The sequence below is a fragment of the Amblyomma mixtum genome, chromosome 7 (assembly GCF_055824585.1).
Source record: "Amblyomma mixtum isolate Tamu chromosome 7, ASM5582458v1, whole genome shotgun sequence".
Classification (NCBI taxonomy): Eukaryota; Metazoa; Arthropoda; class Arachnida; order Ixodida; family Ixodidae; genus Amblyomma; species Amblyomma mixtum.
In genome coordinates this window covers 50770662-50787373 of record NC_143018.1, presented here as the reverse complement: position 1 = coordinate 50787373, position 16712 = coordinate 50770662, and the positions used below count along the sequence as shown (strand labels likewise).

At 46.3% G+C, this 16712-nt stretch overlaps 1 protein-coding gene and 1 long non-coding RNA gene across 3 annotated transcripts in view; one reads left to right on the top strand and one right to left on the bottom strand.

The window, feature by feature from the left end:
- Positions 1–16712, bottom strand: part of sano (CABIT domain-containing protein serrano) — a 143971-nt gene that overhangs the window by 39457 nt on the left and 87802 nt on the right. The gene's annotated exons all lie outside the window — the stretch shown is intronic.
- Positions 8896–11838, top strand: LOC149336077 (uncharacterized). Its single transcript, XR_016284141.1, has 2 exons — positions 8896–8977; positions 11672–11838. It is a non-coding gene; the product is annotated as an uncharacterized LOC149336077 (long non-coding RNA).

The window sequence follows — 16712 nt, the reverse complement described above, 5'->3', positions numbered from 1 at the left end:
TCCATATATAGATGATCGTGTGACATATCTATGGTGTGCAGAAAGTTAGCTATAGTTGTAGGTGCACAAACTGTGTCATTCCGGGCACTTGGGCATGTTGGGTAACACCAGACCATTCTACTTCTCACCCCCCCCCCCTCCCCTCGCGTAACGAATCCCCTTATTGTGCAGTCCGTTACCGCGCAGGCCACACTAAGGACTATATTCGGCCAGTCGGTTGAGGAAGTGAACACGGACAGTTTGCATCGTCACATTTGTTAAAGCAACCACAACCAAAGAAAGCCGCCTTCTTGCCAGTTACCGCTGAAATAGAAACCGAAGTGCCCACCGAACCGAAGGTCGGCTAGGGTTAAACAGGTCACCCTCCGCGACAGTCACTCCGCATTCTTCGAGGGTGCGGGCGGGGTAAACGTCCCGAGGTCACCTACGTCACACCGCTTCCCCCCTCACTTACCTATGCGCACCAAACGGCGCTCCGTATGCTACCCCTCCCTCTGAAATTCCTTTAAAAAAAAAGAAGAAGCGGTAATAAAGACGCAAGAACAAGAAGGGCGTTTCCCTTCACACTGCACGCCGCCGCCGGCGAGCACTGCGTACGCACGCGACACCAGCGCCACTGACGGCAGGCAGGCGAACCTCCGTGAGCGCGCAGCCTTGTCACGCCAACGCCCCGGCGACCCGCCGCCGACGCATACTGCGTTGCTGCTGTTGGTGTTTCGCGGTGTGGCACATACGTAGTATACATACGTGCTCGCCGATGGCGCGGCCTCGATACAGGGCGTGCTTTCTTTCGAAGCAAATGCCAGGGATCGCGTACGAGCCATAAACAGTTGTGGACGCCCTGTGTATGCGTACACGGATCGAGCCGTTTTCGCCCACGATACGAGGGGGGAAATTTTCGCTGGCAGCCAAAAAACGCCGCTCACTGCTGCGGAGTTGTTCCCGTGCCCAGTATAGAAAGGAGAGCAGGGACGGGTTTGTAGCTGTTTCTTTCTCAAAGGCTACTCGCCGCGGTGGCCCAGTGCTTGTGCCGTTCCGCTGCTGGATACGATGTAGTGGGATCGAATTCGGGCCGCGGCGAAATGCAAAACACAACCGTGTGCTGCGCAATGTCAATGCAAGTTAAGGAACCCTAGCAGTGGTCTAAGTTCATCGGTAGCCCTCAACTACGTACGACATCTCCTTCTATCAGCCTATGTATCAGGACTATCAGGATCTCTCTCAGGCAGCTTGCTCAAGAACAATAAGTTATTTTGTTATTGTTTTTTTTTTTGGAGAGGAGGGGGGGGGGGGGTGACATAAACATCCTCGAACAACATCTGCCTGGTCGGGAGACAAAAAAGAAAGCAAAAATTGTGGAGGAGTTACGTGCTCTGAACGCGAAAGCATTTGTGTCTCATCATGGGCTACACGTTCGCTATATTTGTTTACTAGTTAGTACAGTTAATAACTATTACTAATGTATCAAAGCCATTTAAGGTGAGTGTCTTTATGTAAAAGATGCTTACCCTAAAGGCCATTAGGTGTCTATGTATACATTGGGTCCTCTGTTCACTCCCGTCAGGTTGCTACGGCAACTGTGCTGATGACGCCATTGGAGTTTTCGTACTGTTTCGTCTGTACAATAACACCGGGTTTCGTTTTCACTGAGTCACATAACGGTATAGCATTAATTACACCGTTCTAAGCACTTATACAGAGCTTCCCAAAGTTTCGGGTCCGATTTGGCTCCTTGCTCCAATGGTGACAAAATGGAGGGAAGTAAAGCCCCTTTTTATACTTGAGGACGTCTAGCTCTAGATGACTGTTTTGTTCAAAGTTTTTTTTTAGCCTTGTTTTTTTACACCGAAGGCTGTACCAAGGTATTTCTCCGGCGTAGACGGCATCTACATCAGCGCAGTATGTCACACAGCGCAGAAGTCTCTGCTCCGCACTTGTCAGAGCGTAATGTAAGATTCGACGGCAAGAGGAAAGGAAAAGAACGCAAAAGCGAACGGAAATAGACAGAAAGAGGAAAGAAAAAAGAGCGGTGACCGGGTAACGTCCCTTTCTCTCCATCTCGTGGCCCCGATGCTCCGCGCGGCCTTTCCCACTTCCGGACCGAAAGCGTGCCACTGGCGACCGACAGCTCGGCGAAAGAAGAGTCGTGCGGAGTGAGCCAGCGAAAGGAGAGCGACAGAGCCACAAATACCGTATTTAGCCACATATAAGCCAAACTGAACGCAGATCAACCGCCCCTTTCTTCTACGGCTACACCAACAAAACGACGTGACGTCACGGTTATATCTGGGCCCGCCCCGGAAATTCGTACAAATGTTGATAATTAGGTTTGGTTTGGTTTATTGGGGTTTAACGTCCCGAAGCAACTCAGGCTATGAGGGACGCCGTAGTGAAGGGCTCCGGGAATTTCCACTACCTGGGGTTCTTTAACGTGCACTGACGTTGCACTGTACACGGGCCTCTAGAATTTCGGCTTCATCGAAATTCAGCCACCGCGGCCGGGATCGAACCCGCGTCTTTCCGGTCAGCAGCCGAGCACCATAGCCACTGAGCCACCTAGGCGGGGCCGTTGATAATTGAAGCCGAACAAACAAAGAATATGATCCCAGAGGAATAGTCATACGAAACTGTACTGCAATAAAGTGAAAGCACATAACCCTGTCTCAGATTAAAACTCACTCTCTGTTCAGGGACTAACATTTATTCGACACGAACAGCCATGGAGTGGAGTCGAGTTAAATCGGTTATTCCGAATAATCGAAGTGACGCTGTCAGTGTCAAGCGAATTAAAGACGTTAACCTTAATTTGAATTCTGCATAATGCGCCTTTTTCACAAGGCCGCTCTGCGCGTGCGCGCCTCTTCTCCTTCCGCTCAACTGGTTGAAAATAAACCCGCCGGCTCCTACAGAGCATGCGCAGTTCATGTTAGTGACAGGCGCCCGCGACAGATGGCGGCAGCTGTCAAGCGCAAAAACTTGCCACTTCGCAGCAGCAGGTGGCTCCTCGTGGAACCAGATCGCGCCTGCGTCTCCCAAGTGCGTTTGTTTTCAACCAGTAGCAGAAGAATTTCCGCCACTCCCCAGAGAACGCCACACCTTGTAAAAAATGCGGATTCCAGAAACTTTTCGGTGCTCTTAACGTTTAATACATAGAAAGTGAACCATATTTCCGCACCACTTTGAAACCGCCCAAGTCTGCAAACCTCGCACTAAGGCATCAATTGCTTACTGCAACATAGTGTTCAGCAAACAATGCGGAAATCAAAGAAGAAACCGTACAGCATACACTGGTCTTAAGGTATATGAAATCCTGTTGGTGAGCACGCAGGTCACCATAATTAATCAGTCTACAGCAAGTAAGAAAAATTCATCGCTGCGAAGAAACAGCCGGAAGCGCAGACAGAAATAAAGCCCACCATTAACTCAATCAAAGGCAAGAAGTTTGTCTGTGGTTGCCGACATCGTTCTCCATAGAAACACACCACACGAAGCGGCAAGCTACTGCGTTTCATGGTTAACAGACCTGTGCGTTCCAAGTTAAACTCTGGGTTATGGAGCAGGCCATAGAGTGGAGGGCTCCTGATTACTTTTTACCACCTGGGGCTCCTTAAAGTGCACCGTACTGACATTACAGTTACGCTTCCGTATTTCGCCTCCGTCACCTGCACTAAGTTGGCAGGATCGTGTCAGCGAAATCTCCCTAAGAAGGCTAATGCAATAGCACTGGTTCAGCACTCCGAGTCATGCAGGGAGGATCGCAGGGACGATGTTTGTTCGTCGTGCGACTGCATCGTGCAATTTTAAGACTGTTGTTTTCGGTTCACGGGTCTTTGGTAGGCCCGAGAATTTCATCTATAATCTTCTGTAGCGAGCGCCTTCAAGACAGTTGTGAACTAGCACCGGTAGTGTTTGAGACCGGGCTCGTTGGTAGCAAACATGTGTCCTGGAGGCACGCTGCGTTAGTGAAATAACGCTGCCATTTGGTGCAAAGAAGGAGAACGGAAATTTCAGTTGTTTTGTTTGTTTGTTTCATCGTTCTGGTAACGGAAACGCCGTAACAAAGTCTGAGGGCCCCTTGGGCCTGTAGTCACAGGGTGAGACAACAGACCGAGGCAACGGCACAGGACTGCAGTCGGCTATAGAGGGCGTCACGGAACCGATCTTCATCTTCCTCTATGTTTTGACCAAAATTTGGCAGTGTATTTGATTCCCGCTGGTGGCCCAACAATCTTCTCGCTTCTAAACTTTGCAATAATCGTCACGGAAAGTTCTGAAGCCTAGCAACTGCACGTGTGAGTTTCGGAACTGCAGCAATTGATCAAAACTTCATCAAGCGTTACAAAGTCGCTCTGTGGGCCCATCACCAGTACATCAGCCCATCGCTTTCAAGCATGGAGAATAACAATGAATGAGAGAGCGATTACTCATTGGCATCCACGCAAGCGCAGCCATGCGGCTACAAAGGGAAACTATACAGCTTCCACACTGCAACTACTGGAAGTAATTACTCCCATTCGTGATAAGAGAGTAATTACTCCTTTATCACAAATCTACTGCACCTTGGGGGATTCCCCTAGAAACAGTCGACCAAAATAACAAGTAACAAGCGAGTTATATCCGGATAACTTCGGTAGTAGTCTCAGCGCGGATCATACACCGCCAAACAAAACGGAAATGCCCGAACGACCAGGGGGAGGAAAACGCTTATTGCGGACGGACGCGTCGTCAGCGGGCCCGGGTTGTCCGTGGCGCGTTATTTTTACAAACTCGTGACGAAGACAACGACGGAGAAAGAAGGGATCCGCTTTTTTTGCTTACGTCATCGATCATGGAGGGTCGCGAGTGAGCTCGGCGCGGTTACGTCATCACGAGAAACTCCGAGCCGGATGAGAGCGAGAACGGCGTTCGCTTTCCGCGCTTTCACAGGCGCTTCCGGCTCACGATCCTGGAAGACCGGCAGACAGCGTTGCGGCCAAGCTCCTACGCGCCATGCCTGAATATAGGCGCTCATGCGTGCGCGTATATGCATTAAACATCAACCGGCCGCAGAAGCAAGCTATGCGCGGTGGTGCGTCGTGCGATTTGGTCAGGTGCGTGGGCGCTACTGCATCGTGCGTTTCTTCTCTTTCGTAGGGCCTGACTGTAATTCAATTACTATGCATCCTAAGCAACGGAAGGCTAGGAACGGTGCGCGGGTTATAGCCTTTTAGGGTCCAGCTGCGTTGGCCCAAGCGGAGTCTCTACACGAGAAAATAATTTTCTCTTAGATAGTCAATGCAAAAAAGGGATCATAACCTGCAGTGATTCGTTTAATGGTCTAAGGGGGTTTAACGTCCCACAGCGACTCAGGCTATGAGGGACGCCGTAGTGAAGGGCTCCGGAAATTTAGACCACCTGGGGTTCTTTAACGTGCACTGACATCGCGCAGTACACGGGCCTCTAGAATTTCGCCTTCAGCGAAATTCGGCCGCCGCGGCCGGGATCGAGCCCGCGTCTATCGGGTCAGCAGCCGAGTGCCATAACCACTGAGCCACCGCGGCGGCATAACCTGCAGTGATAATCGTTACTGAACTATAGTTCGATTACTATGCACTTTAAGAAAGGAAGGTCTAGGAGGCGTATATGGGTTAGTCCCTTGGTGCCTAACTACGCTTCCGCACGCTAGACTCTGAAGCACAACCATTGCTGCTTTAGTAAATGAAAGCGGTCACAAGCCACAGTGACCTCTTATATTAGTAATTAATTTAGGAATCATTTTCTATGCCTTCTAAACATGAGAGGAATGCAAAGAAAACAAGGGCTGGTCTATTCGAAACTAATGGCATTTTCAGCGATCGTTATTGTACCAGGCAGCGGATTCCTCCCCCAGGAGAGACTGACGGTAGAAGTACATCAGCCACAGTGGGACTCTATGCGATCCAATAGTTCTTCGCGAGCACCAAGGCCCTAAGCTCGTAATTCCTTCTGTGCCCATTTTCGGTTTAGAGTCGGTGCTCATATGCCGGAGTAGTGGTGAGGCAGACACTCCACGTATTAGTTTCCACTACGTAGAACTCATGAAACGGGTAATGAGGCAAATTGATGTTGGCCTCTATCGACAGAATAGCGCTCGGCTCTTGAGGTATCGGGGCACCCAAGAGCTCTCGAAGCGAAACAGCGTCATCTCGCTCACCCGTTCGAAGTCCAGTCGACTCCTACACTCTAAACACGGTAACCTTTGGGTAACCTTTGTAAAGGTGCACATTTTCACATTGAAGTATACCTATAATTTAAAGGTTACGGAATGTAACTTTTCCACTTATAACTTTTGTAAAAGTTACAAATGGTAAAGGTTACTTCTTTTTAGGCATAGGTTACGCGACGTTTTTAGCGCTGTAACTTTTACAAAGGTATACATCATCGAGTTAGCCATAGGTTACGTGCTCCAAAATGTGTAACCTTTGTAAGCCGCAATGGCTGGCCTAAAAATGGCAAAAATGTCTCTCCAACTTGCTGAAGGTGATGCAATACAGAGCTCTGGTGGATTGCAATTTGAATGGAACAAAAATTGGCCAAGCAAGAGAATGGTTTAAAAAGGAGAAAAATGACAATTATCGGCATATGGTAGGCAAATTTTTAATTGACTCCAACATCTTCAAGACTAGAGGAAATACAAAACAACAAAACTTCCCAAATATTGTCTACATTGAAGAAAAATTAAAGAATGTAACAGATGCAGGCATGTTCAAGGCACCATTTTTGCAAACGTTTTGCAAAAAAATATCACAATAAATGGGCATGCAAGCACTAAAATATGGGCCCATATTACAGTATTACTGTTGGCATGCCAAATAGAACCACGTTGAACAAGCAACTCAATAAAGCATGCTCAGATGAACCCTTATAAAAATGGTCTATAGACTTTCTATAGACTTTTTATAGACTCTATAGACATCCTATAGACTTTTACTTTTGTCTATAGACAGTCTATAGAAAATCTATAGACTAAAGTCTATAGCTGTCTCAATTTCCTTTTGTCCATAGACTATCTATAGACTCTCTATAGACTAAAGTCTATAGCAGCCTCAATTTCCTTTAGTCTATAGACGGTCTATAGATTCTCTATAGACTTAAGTCTATAACTACCTCAATTTCCTTTGGTCTATAGACGGTCTATAGACTATCTATAGACTAAGGTCTATAGCTGTCTCAATTTCCTTTCGTCTATAGACGGTCTATAGACTCCCTATAGACTAAGGTCTATAGCTGTCTCAATTTCCTTTCGTCTATAGACGGTCTATAGACTCCCTATAGACTTAGGTCTATAACTACCTCAATTTCCTTTCGTCTATAGACAGTCTATAGACTCGCTATAGCCTAAGGTCTATAGCTGCCTCAATTTCCTTTTGTCTATAGACTCTCTATAGACTAAAGTCTATAATTGCTTCAATTTCCTTTTGTCTATAGACGATCTATAGACTCGATATAGACTAAGGTCTATAGCTGTCACAATCTCCTTTTGTCTATAGACGGTCTATAGACTCTCTATAGACCAAGGTCTGTAGTTGCCTCAATTTCTTTTTGTCTATAGACGTTTTATAGACTAAAGTCTATAGCTGGCTCAATTTTCTTTCGTCTATAGATGTTCTATAGACTGTCTATTGACTAAGGTCTATAGCCTCAATTTGCTTTCGTCTGTAGACGGTCTATAGACTCTCTATAGACTACGGTCTATAGCTGCTTCAATTTCCTTTCGTCTATAGTCGGTCTATAGACTCTCTATAGACTACAGTCTACAAATGCCTCAATTTCCTTTCGTCTATGCACTGTACACTATAGATAGTCTGCTGTCTATAGACCAGTCTATAACAATCCTGATTTTATCTAACAATGTTCGATACACTGACTTTCGACTAAGTATAGAACAATGCCAATTTATTTTTGCACTGCATGCTGCGGGGACCTGCATCTGGTGACCGCAACTATGTCGGGAGTCCTCCACCTCCTTCGCTATTACGGAAATTAAAAAAGTATTGCGTGAGGACATTACAACACCCACCTGTATATTTTCAGGAGCCTTGACAAGCTCCTTTTCGTTATATCGTGACGTATATTGTCAATACAATTAAATATTTAATGCTAACAAGTAAGCCGCGGAAAGGCAGCCGTTCTTGAAGTAAAGGCGCCGCAAACTCTACTACATCGAATGAATACGCTGTCCCTTAAAGGAATCGCTCGACACAGTTCCATTCCATCTTTCGATCGTTACTGTCCAACGCGCTGAAATCAGACACATTTCATCAAGGCTTCTACATTTCTCTTTAAAATGTCCTGAAAATAAAGGGGGAAAGACGGGTGTGAGAATTCAAGGAAGCGCCCATCGCTTAGAAACACCTCAGAATAGTCTCAAAGAGCCTGGTCCTCTGTGCGATTAACATCTCCCATTTATACCTTTGCAGTTTGTATTCACGTGAATAAGTTCACCGACGCAACAATCAGAAAGCCAGTATTTTTTCGTTCCTACCCTTGCACCTGTTGCTTCGGAGCCGATGACACGCTGATGTCGAGCATATCAGTTTTCTAAACACGAACACACGCAAAAAAGACGTTATGCTATGCAACATTATAATTATTATTTGAGAATTGTACCACATACTATTCGGTGGGAGATGCGGCGCGTATACAGTCAAGCAGTTAGATTTCGGTTCTCTTTTCACGAAAACAATAAGGTTTCTAGAGGGTATGCGAAGAATTCACGCTTATAAACCAGTTACCTTCTGTGGTCTTGGATATCAGTTCAAGCTCCACACGGAAAGAGTGCGAGCGATAAAGATACGACCGTGAAATGGGTTTCTGTTTCACGTTTTACCGTTTTACCACGAGACGGCGGAAAATCATTCGGGCTGCAAACAACCCTGTGCGTGGCTGCGTCGGTGGAGTCGGCGTTTTTTTCGCGGATTACGTTTTCTTCAAAATCCAGCTGCATCGTCCGCTTACGGTAAGTCTATACGTTTATATTTTATTCATTTGGTCTCCTAAACCACTCTAAGCAGAGCTGTGTGTGCAGAACAGATTATGTGCGCAGTGACAAACGTCCTATCTTCGTTTCTAAGGCGGAAGCCATCGGGTTCTCGACTAATGCCGCTTATCTCTGTGCCGCTGTCTTTACTAACGCGCGGAAAGGCAGTCTGTGCGATGCCCTTGATGATAAGCCGCTCCTCGCGAGCTGTCTACTAGAGTTTTCGTGTTTCAAGGTAGACGCGCGGCCAGAAATGTCGTTTAGCCTGTGAATGACGGCCGAAATGGAACTGTGCGGTAGTTAGCGCCGTGTGAGCTCAATTTACTTTGCACCTCCGAAAACGTACTTACATACGCTCTCGTTCTGTGGTGGATTACATTTATTTTCTAATCTTTGTGTTATCGCTTGTCTGGACCTTGGAGTGCTGTTCTTTTTGAGGTGTGCATTTCCTTCCTACGTATATGGACGCTCGCTCGGTGCGCGTCGTGGGCGCCGACGTTTCAGCAAAGGTGTCTTGTAACGCTACAGACTGGAGCGCGAGACGGTTGTCAAAGTTGTAGTTAAGCAGCGCTGAAGGAATTCTTTTAGTGTGATGGTATAAAATTCATTGCCCGCGCGATTGGCCGGCGTGCTCAAACACCGCGAAGAACCCACGAGCTCCATCCCGTCTCCCCGTCGTTGCACACGTACGGATTCCTCCATGTCTGTCATCAGAGCCGTTGGCCGCCCCCGCTCGCCTGCGGGCACTTCATTTTGAAAGCTGGGTAAAGGTCGGCTCGACAAGAGGTGGCTTACATTTCTTTCCGAGTGGTTCGTTCATGAATTCCGCTCACGCGTGCACAGATTTCTCTAATACCATTTGCGCGAGAGGCAAAGTATGTGTTTCTGATTTCAGACTGCTAACTTACGAAAGCGCCGATGTAATTCGCCGCTTATTTGCGCCTAAAATTAAATTAAGCTCTCGTGTTACTATAGCTGCACCTCTTGAAAGCGTTAATTGCTTCATTTAAATACTTCGTACTTTGAGCGCGTTCAATGCTTTCGTTGATTTTTCTAGCAGCGTTGGGTTAGGCTACCTCCATGCAAGAAACACACCTCTTTACGGCGCTGTTGGTGCTGCACTTGAAGGAAAGACTAATTGAATTTCAGACGGTATTTTATCGTGACAGTAATTTGTTGTCTTAAACTCGCGACTGCTTTTGAAACGGCGCAGCTGCAGCCTCTGTGTCCTGTATTAGTTTTCTGAATAATGAGCGCGGCATGGAAGCGCTGCAACCCGCTTGTTTCTAAGAGCGCGCGCTGATGTATGAGTATGCTGTTCCATCTTTGTGCTTCAAGTTATAGGCGCAAATCTGTGGTGAACTGGTCGCTTCTGCCTGCCGGTTTTGTATAGCTTGTGCCCGTTTGAGTATCGACTTACGTACACCCGGCCAAATCTTTAACTGGCTCTGGTGTTGCATCGATAAATGAACCTTGTAAAAAAGGTGCCTTTTGGCTACACTGCTGGCATATTCATGTTGTAATTTGACACGTGAGATGGCATTTCATAGTTTCTTTTTGTTAATATAACGTTTGAGTGGAGTACTTGCGTGTTTCGATCAAAGTTATCAGAAATATTCATCGTCTGCTGCTACGAACAGCCGAAACAAGAGGAATACGCACTAATGGTTCTGGTGGCGCATTTGCACTTACTCTAGGTAAACGACTTGTCCGCCATGAAAGGAGTGGTAGTTTACCCAGAGGATGAGGCCATATGGACCAGATTCATTGCTGCGTCTGCCGCTTGTTTCAGCTGTTGTAGTGGCAGACGAATATTTCTGATAACGTTGATCTAAACACGCAAGTGCTGCACTCAAACAATATATGAACAAAAAGGAACCACGAAATGACATTTCACTCGTCAAATTACAGCATGAATATGCCAGCAGTGTAGCTAAAAGGCACCTTTTTTACAAGGTGCATTTAGCGATGCAACACCAGAGCCAGTTAAAAATTTGGCCGGGTATACCAGGCCTCACGCAGGGTATTTTGAAGCGCTTCTATAGCGGTTATAAGGATAAATGCTGCAATATTCTTCTTTTTGGATCCCTGTGTAAGGTGCGCTGAATCTGTATTTTATGGAGGTGGCATTCTTAACACCTCCTTGCGAGTCAATGCAGATATGTGGCACAATTGTTCAATGTCTTCTGTTACAAATAATGTAAAATGATTGCCATACAGAAATCAGTATCAGTACTGGATTCAGAGTAGAGTTCTCCAGGGATTACGGGTCTTTGTTACAGTGTTTTGTGAAGACACTTATAATCTGTCGTGTATTTACTGAAATGATTGCGCCGGCGTGATAGCTCAGTGGCTATCATGTTCGTCTGGCGACCTGAAAGATGCAGGTTCGATTCCGGCCTATGCGGTCGCATTTTAATAGAGGCAAAATGCTAAAGGCTTGTGTACTCTGCAGAACTGGCCGAAATTATTCCGCAGCCTTTCACTTCAGCGTCTTGTAGCCTGTGTCGCCTTGGGTCTTTGAACCCCATAAAACCAAACCAAAAGATCAAGATTGCCTTTCTAGAATGGCATAGCCAGGATATGCCTTTCATTGTAAAGCACATGTGTAGAGATGGTATGGGAATTTTTTTTTTCAGTTCCTCTGTTATTTTTTTCCTTTGTGCTGTACAGGTGAACATGCCCGGATGATTGACTGCAGACAACAGGCCGCAAGAATGCTTCTGAGGAAACTAGCGGGACTGTTACTTTCAACATTTATGTTATTGTGCATTCTTATGGTCCATGTATTGCATATTCCCGGCCTGGATAGCTTGGAAATAAAACTAAATTTGTAAGTATATTGATTGTGTCATTTGTGAACTCTGGTGACTTTTTTCAGTGGTTGTAGACTGTCTATAGGCAGTTTATAGATAATGGTCTACTAATAGTTCAGTAGACAGAGGTCTATAGACTGTCTATAGACAAAGGTCTATAGCACTGCCAGGCCACACACCTATGGAATGTCTATAGACAGTCTATAGACATATGTCTACTGGACCAGTAGACTTTTGTCTGTAGACTGTCTATAGACAGTCTATAGTCCGTCGTCTATAGTCCGTCTATAGACAAGTGTCTATAGACGGTCTATAGACAACTCTATAGGAAATGTATGACCATAAATCTATAGATCGTCTATAGACTGTCTATAGACATGTGTCTATAGACTTCCTATAGACCTATAGACTTTCAGTAGACATTTGTCTATAGACTGTCTATAGACAAAAGTCTACTAAAAGTGTATGGCCATAAATCTATAGACTGTCTATAGACCAGTCTAAAGGATTTGTCTATAGACAGTCTATAGACTTCATAGACTAAAGTCTATAGACAGTCTATGGACTTTCTATAGAAATTTTTATAAGGGAAGTCTCGCTTCGAATAGAGCTTGGCTACAGCATATCACTCTTATTGCAATGTAAAAAAAACATAGGCACTGTAATTTTAGCACCAAAAAGAACAAAATAAAAGCTTTATTATTCAAGTCCAAGTGCCAAGTCAACTTGACATTGTGTGAGGGATACAACAGACACAAATTATGAATGGCAAAAATATCAGAGAAGGCAATATTTTGATCACACATTTTACCACACCTCTTAAAAGAAAGATTAAAATGACTATACAATAAGAGATCAGGAAGGGTGGTCCAAGCAGTGCAGATAACATAAGTTCTTTTAAAACTTGCGGCCACATACAAACGAAAACAACAATCAATAGGATTAAACATCTTGGCTAAACAGCAACCAGAGATATACCTGTGCCTAACAGCTTTCAGAGGTACATAGCATCAGCAAATTCAGAACAACTTGCCTAGATCATATAAACAAAAGCCCTTTGTGACTCCTCCAGTCACTTCATTAACAAAGATGCACAATGGCATGACCAATAACTTGCAACATTAACAGTGCTATGAGCCTGCCAACGCTCGCATAAGTACATCAACTTGTGTACTGCAGTTAAAAAAAAACTTGCTCAATTTAGCTGTGGAAAATATAATTCAACATATTAGAAAGTGAACAATTCAAAACATTTCTTTCCAGAAAATTACAACAAATTATTCTTTTTTAAGAGCATGAATAAGCTCTTAAGTCGGTTAGTCCACGTGGCACTAAAGTGTCTGGCAGGGCAATCTTCTGCAGCAGGATGAGTATGGCGGAAAATGGCGGTGGATAGTCGAGGCTTTTTATGTAATATGCCAACAGGCAAAAGAAGAGGGCACGCTCTAGGTTGCCGTTGCTGATCGAGATCACTCCTTTACTACTTCCAGCGTAAACACTCAGTGCAGGTGTATATACATAAGGTGCAGTCACTTGCAACTCTTCAGGCAGTGGGATCTGTGGAATGTTAAATTAGAGCCAGTGAGCAACCATTCATACTTAAAGCATGCTTGATATTCTCACCAGAGTGAAACATGGTATACAAAGAACACCGCAGTGCCTACCGCATCGCAGCGCCGCTGCTGCGATTCACTCCGCGCTTCCACAATTCACTCAGGATGACCATTGGTCAAACCACAGCCAATTTTTTTAATGAGCCCAGTTGTATTGCCAAAATCGTATGGCGCACCGATCAGCTGATAATCAATGAAACGACGTGCAAACTTTCAAAATTCAGATTCAAAACAAAGGTACCACTTCATAGTGAAAACAGCGCGGGAAAACGAGACGAGCAAAGAAAGACACAACACACCGCCTCGTTTTCCCGCGCTGTTTTCAATATATGAATCAATACTGTTACAGATGACCAAACCGGGAGGGGGCACGAGTAAGAACACTCGACGCTCACACAAATTTGTGAGAATAAAAAACGGATATATTGCAGTTACAACTTAATTCTGGTTAGCGCACTTCAATAGGGCTCGCACTGTCTTACGCACGTCCGCTCAGATCGCTCGCGCACCACACACCCTGCGCTGCGCTTCCCGTCGCCAACGCTGATGAGTCGACGCGCCGCACTCGCGAAAAACAACCATCACAAACACAAACGTCATCCAGACGGCGCCGGGAAGAGAGGAAAGAGGATAGGCAGGCAATGAGGTAGGCACTGGGACCGACCGGCGCACCGAGCCAGATTCACGTGATCGCCACTCGAGTCGAGCAGGCGACTGCCGCCGCCTGGGCCGGAGTATAGCGCCGATGTGGAATTGCGTCATAAAATCGCCTACAATACCAACTCGCCCAAATCACACCCTTCATTAAAAAAGTAGCGTCGTGCGTTTTACGCATGCTCTTTTGTATGTATGCAAAAAAAAAACGCGCGCACACGCATGCAAACGATCAAGAATTAGCGCTGGATTACCCCCGTGTTATCGCACTAATGACCCCAAATGACATACGGCAACAATAGTCTAAAACCAATATTCTGGATAACCAAACTTTTGGCACGAAACCCCGCGCAATAGGTGAATGAGGCACTCAAACTACTGAACCACATTTCGCTCCGAAGTGCACTCAACGAGGCTTAGGAATGAAGCTGCTCTGGCAAACAAAGAAAATACGCACTTTGACAAGCATGAAATAAATGACTTCGCAGGTCGCTATTGTGCATATGGTAAAAAGAAAAAGGCCACTCACCCAAGTCCGTCATTCTTCCATGAACCCCAGGAACGTGACTGCAGTAGTCGCAACGAATAGCGCCGGGCGCGGAGCTGTCCGCCGAGCACACAACGACGTAGCGTCTACAGTCACATTGAGGTTCGTTGCAGCTGCTGCGCAGCGTACCCCACAGGTCCCTGCTGCTTAGCGGCATTCCCCCAAACAAACCACTATTTTAGGTTCGCCACCAAAAGACGGGGTGGTTCACGAACGGTTCCAACTCTCGGCTCAAACGGTTCCAAGAACAAAGCAGCCTCCGCAACGCTGCAACGTCCGAGCCTTCCCGCCGTCCAGACTTGCCGGCGTGCAACGATGCCAAGCGTTTGAAACAGAAGCGCCGCTTTTCATTGGGTGAAGCGCTGGCCATCTGCGCATGCGCGTCTCACGCATACTGGAGCGGCCGTTGTGCCATATTTTGAGTAGTTCTTCGCCAATTACTCGTTTCTTATAGGCGCCGCCGTTCGTACCGTGGGCTCATTACGTTTTGATCTGTGATAAATATTTTCCACTAGAACTGATACATTGGAAGTGTATGAAAAGAGCCACATGAAGGTAAATCGAATCGCGCTCTCGGCGGCCCGCAAATGCGGTTACGTCCGCTGTCGCTTTTCCAGGCGCTCCCCTTCCATATGTCTGCTTTTTACTATTAATTGCCACCGTTGCTATCGCGTATCGGTTCGACTAAGATGAGAAATAGGCTCTATTCGAGTCATCGAAAAATTACATGAAATTTGAAATACTTGCTTATTAACGTTTATTCGCGCAATAAAACCGGTACAGAACATGCTTAGAGAAGTAGCACGTTGGGTTTCTTTGCAAAATTCATGGATAGGAATCGAACATTCAAGATGTGATCTCATATACAGCCGTAAAATTCTGCATTTGCATTGCATTCACAGCCTCCTTTGGTAAATGTGAAGGCAGATATCTGATAACGCGCGATTCAATGTGGCTGCGACCCAAAACAGCAGTATCGGGCTCATGCGATAGCGTACGTTGATGACTCCTCTTTGCGGTCGAAACCGCAGGCCCATTGCATCCGAAAAGCACATTCCCGCACATAAAGCAGCATACGTCCTCTATATGTGCATATCTCCTCGCTTGACGACGAATATAGGTTACCGTGCTGCGCAAAGGTTACAGCGCAAAGGTTACTTGGCAATTTTTTCATCGTAACCTTTGAAACGGTTGACTTTCGACTGTTGTAACCTTTTGGCTCCACAAAAATAAAGAAAACATAATGAAAACATAAAAAAACCTCAATTGTAACCTTTGTGACAAAAGTTACTCACGTCCAAAAGTTACGTTATAGGTTACTGTGTTTACAGTGTAGACACCGAAGGCCCACGTGACTGCTACTTCCAGATGCAGCTGCGAGACTTCAGCCACCCCTCTTCCGGCCTTCCGCCATTTCGGCCAATTATTTCCCTCTTTTAACTTCCTTTGCTCATCCGTCACCAGCGTCAGCACAACACGAGCTCCACTGGATATAGCCATAATGGCGCATTCACGGAGCGTGCAACCTCACGCGCTAACGCTGGCGGTAATAAGACGTCCATCACAGAAATGAAGGAGGAAGGCCGGAAACGAGTCGACGCCTAACTCAGCCCCTTCAGTCCAGACGCATTGGCGCCAAAACTTTACGGGGCCTCGGGCAAATCGCACGCGCTGCTTGATGCCTTGTCTTGGCGTCCAGGAGCGTCAGCAGTGGACGAGCCCCCTGGAAGACGCCAGAACGAACGCTCCTCTTGTTTGCATCCAACGGCGGTTGCGTAATAAGAAACGCCGTTGAAACGCTCTCCCAGACCTCCTCAAGGGCCGTTGGCAAACAAAGAGGCTCTAATCATAGACGACGACTGGCCGGCACGCGACGACCCTAAGAGAAGCTAGTAAAGTGTAAACGCAGAAGCAAGAAAGCCTTTCTACTTTGGGCGCGCTAATGAAGGAAGACACCAGTCTGGCCATTCCCCGCATGACCGGCGGCGGAGGCGGCGGTGATGGACGGTGTCCAAGACCCTAGAGGAGGTGGAGGGTAACGCAGGAATGAAGGCTCTAATTGCGCGATGAGAACAACTCGCCCA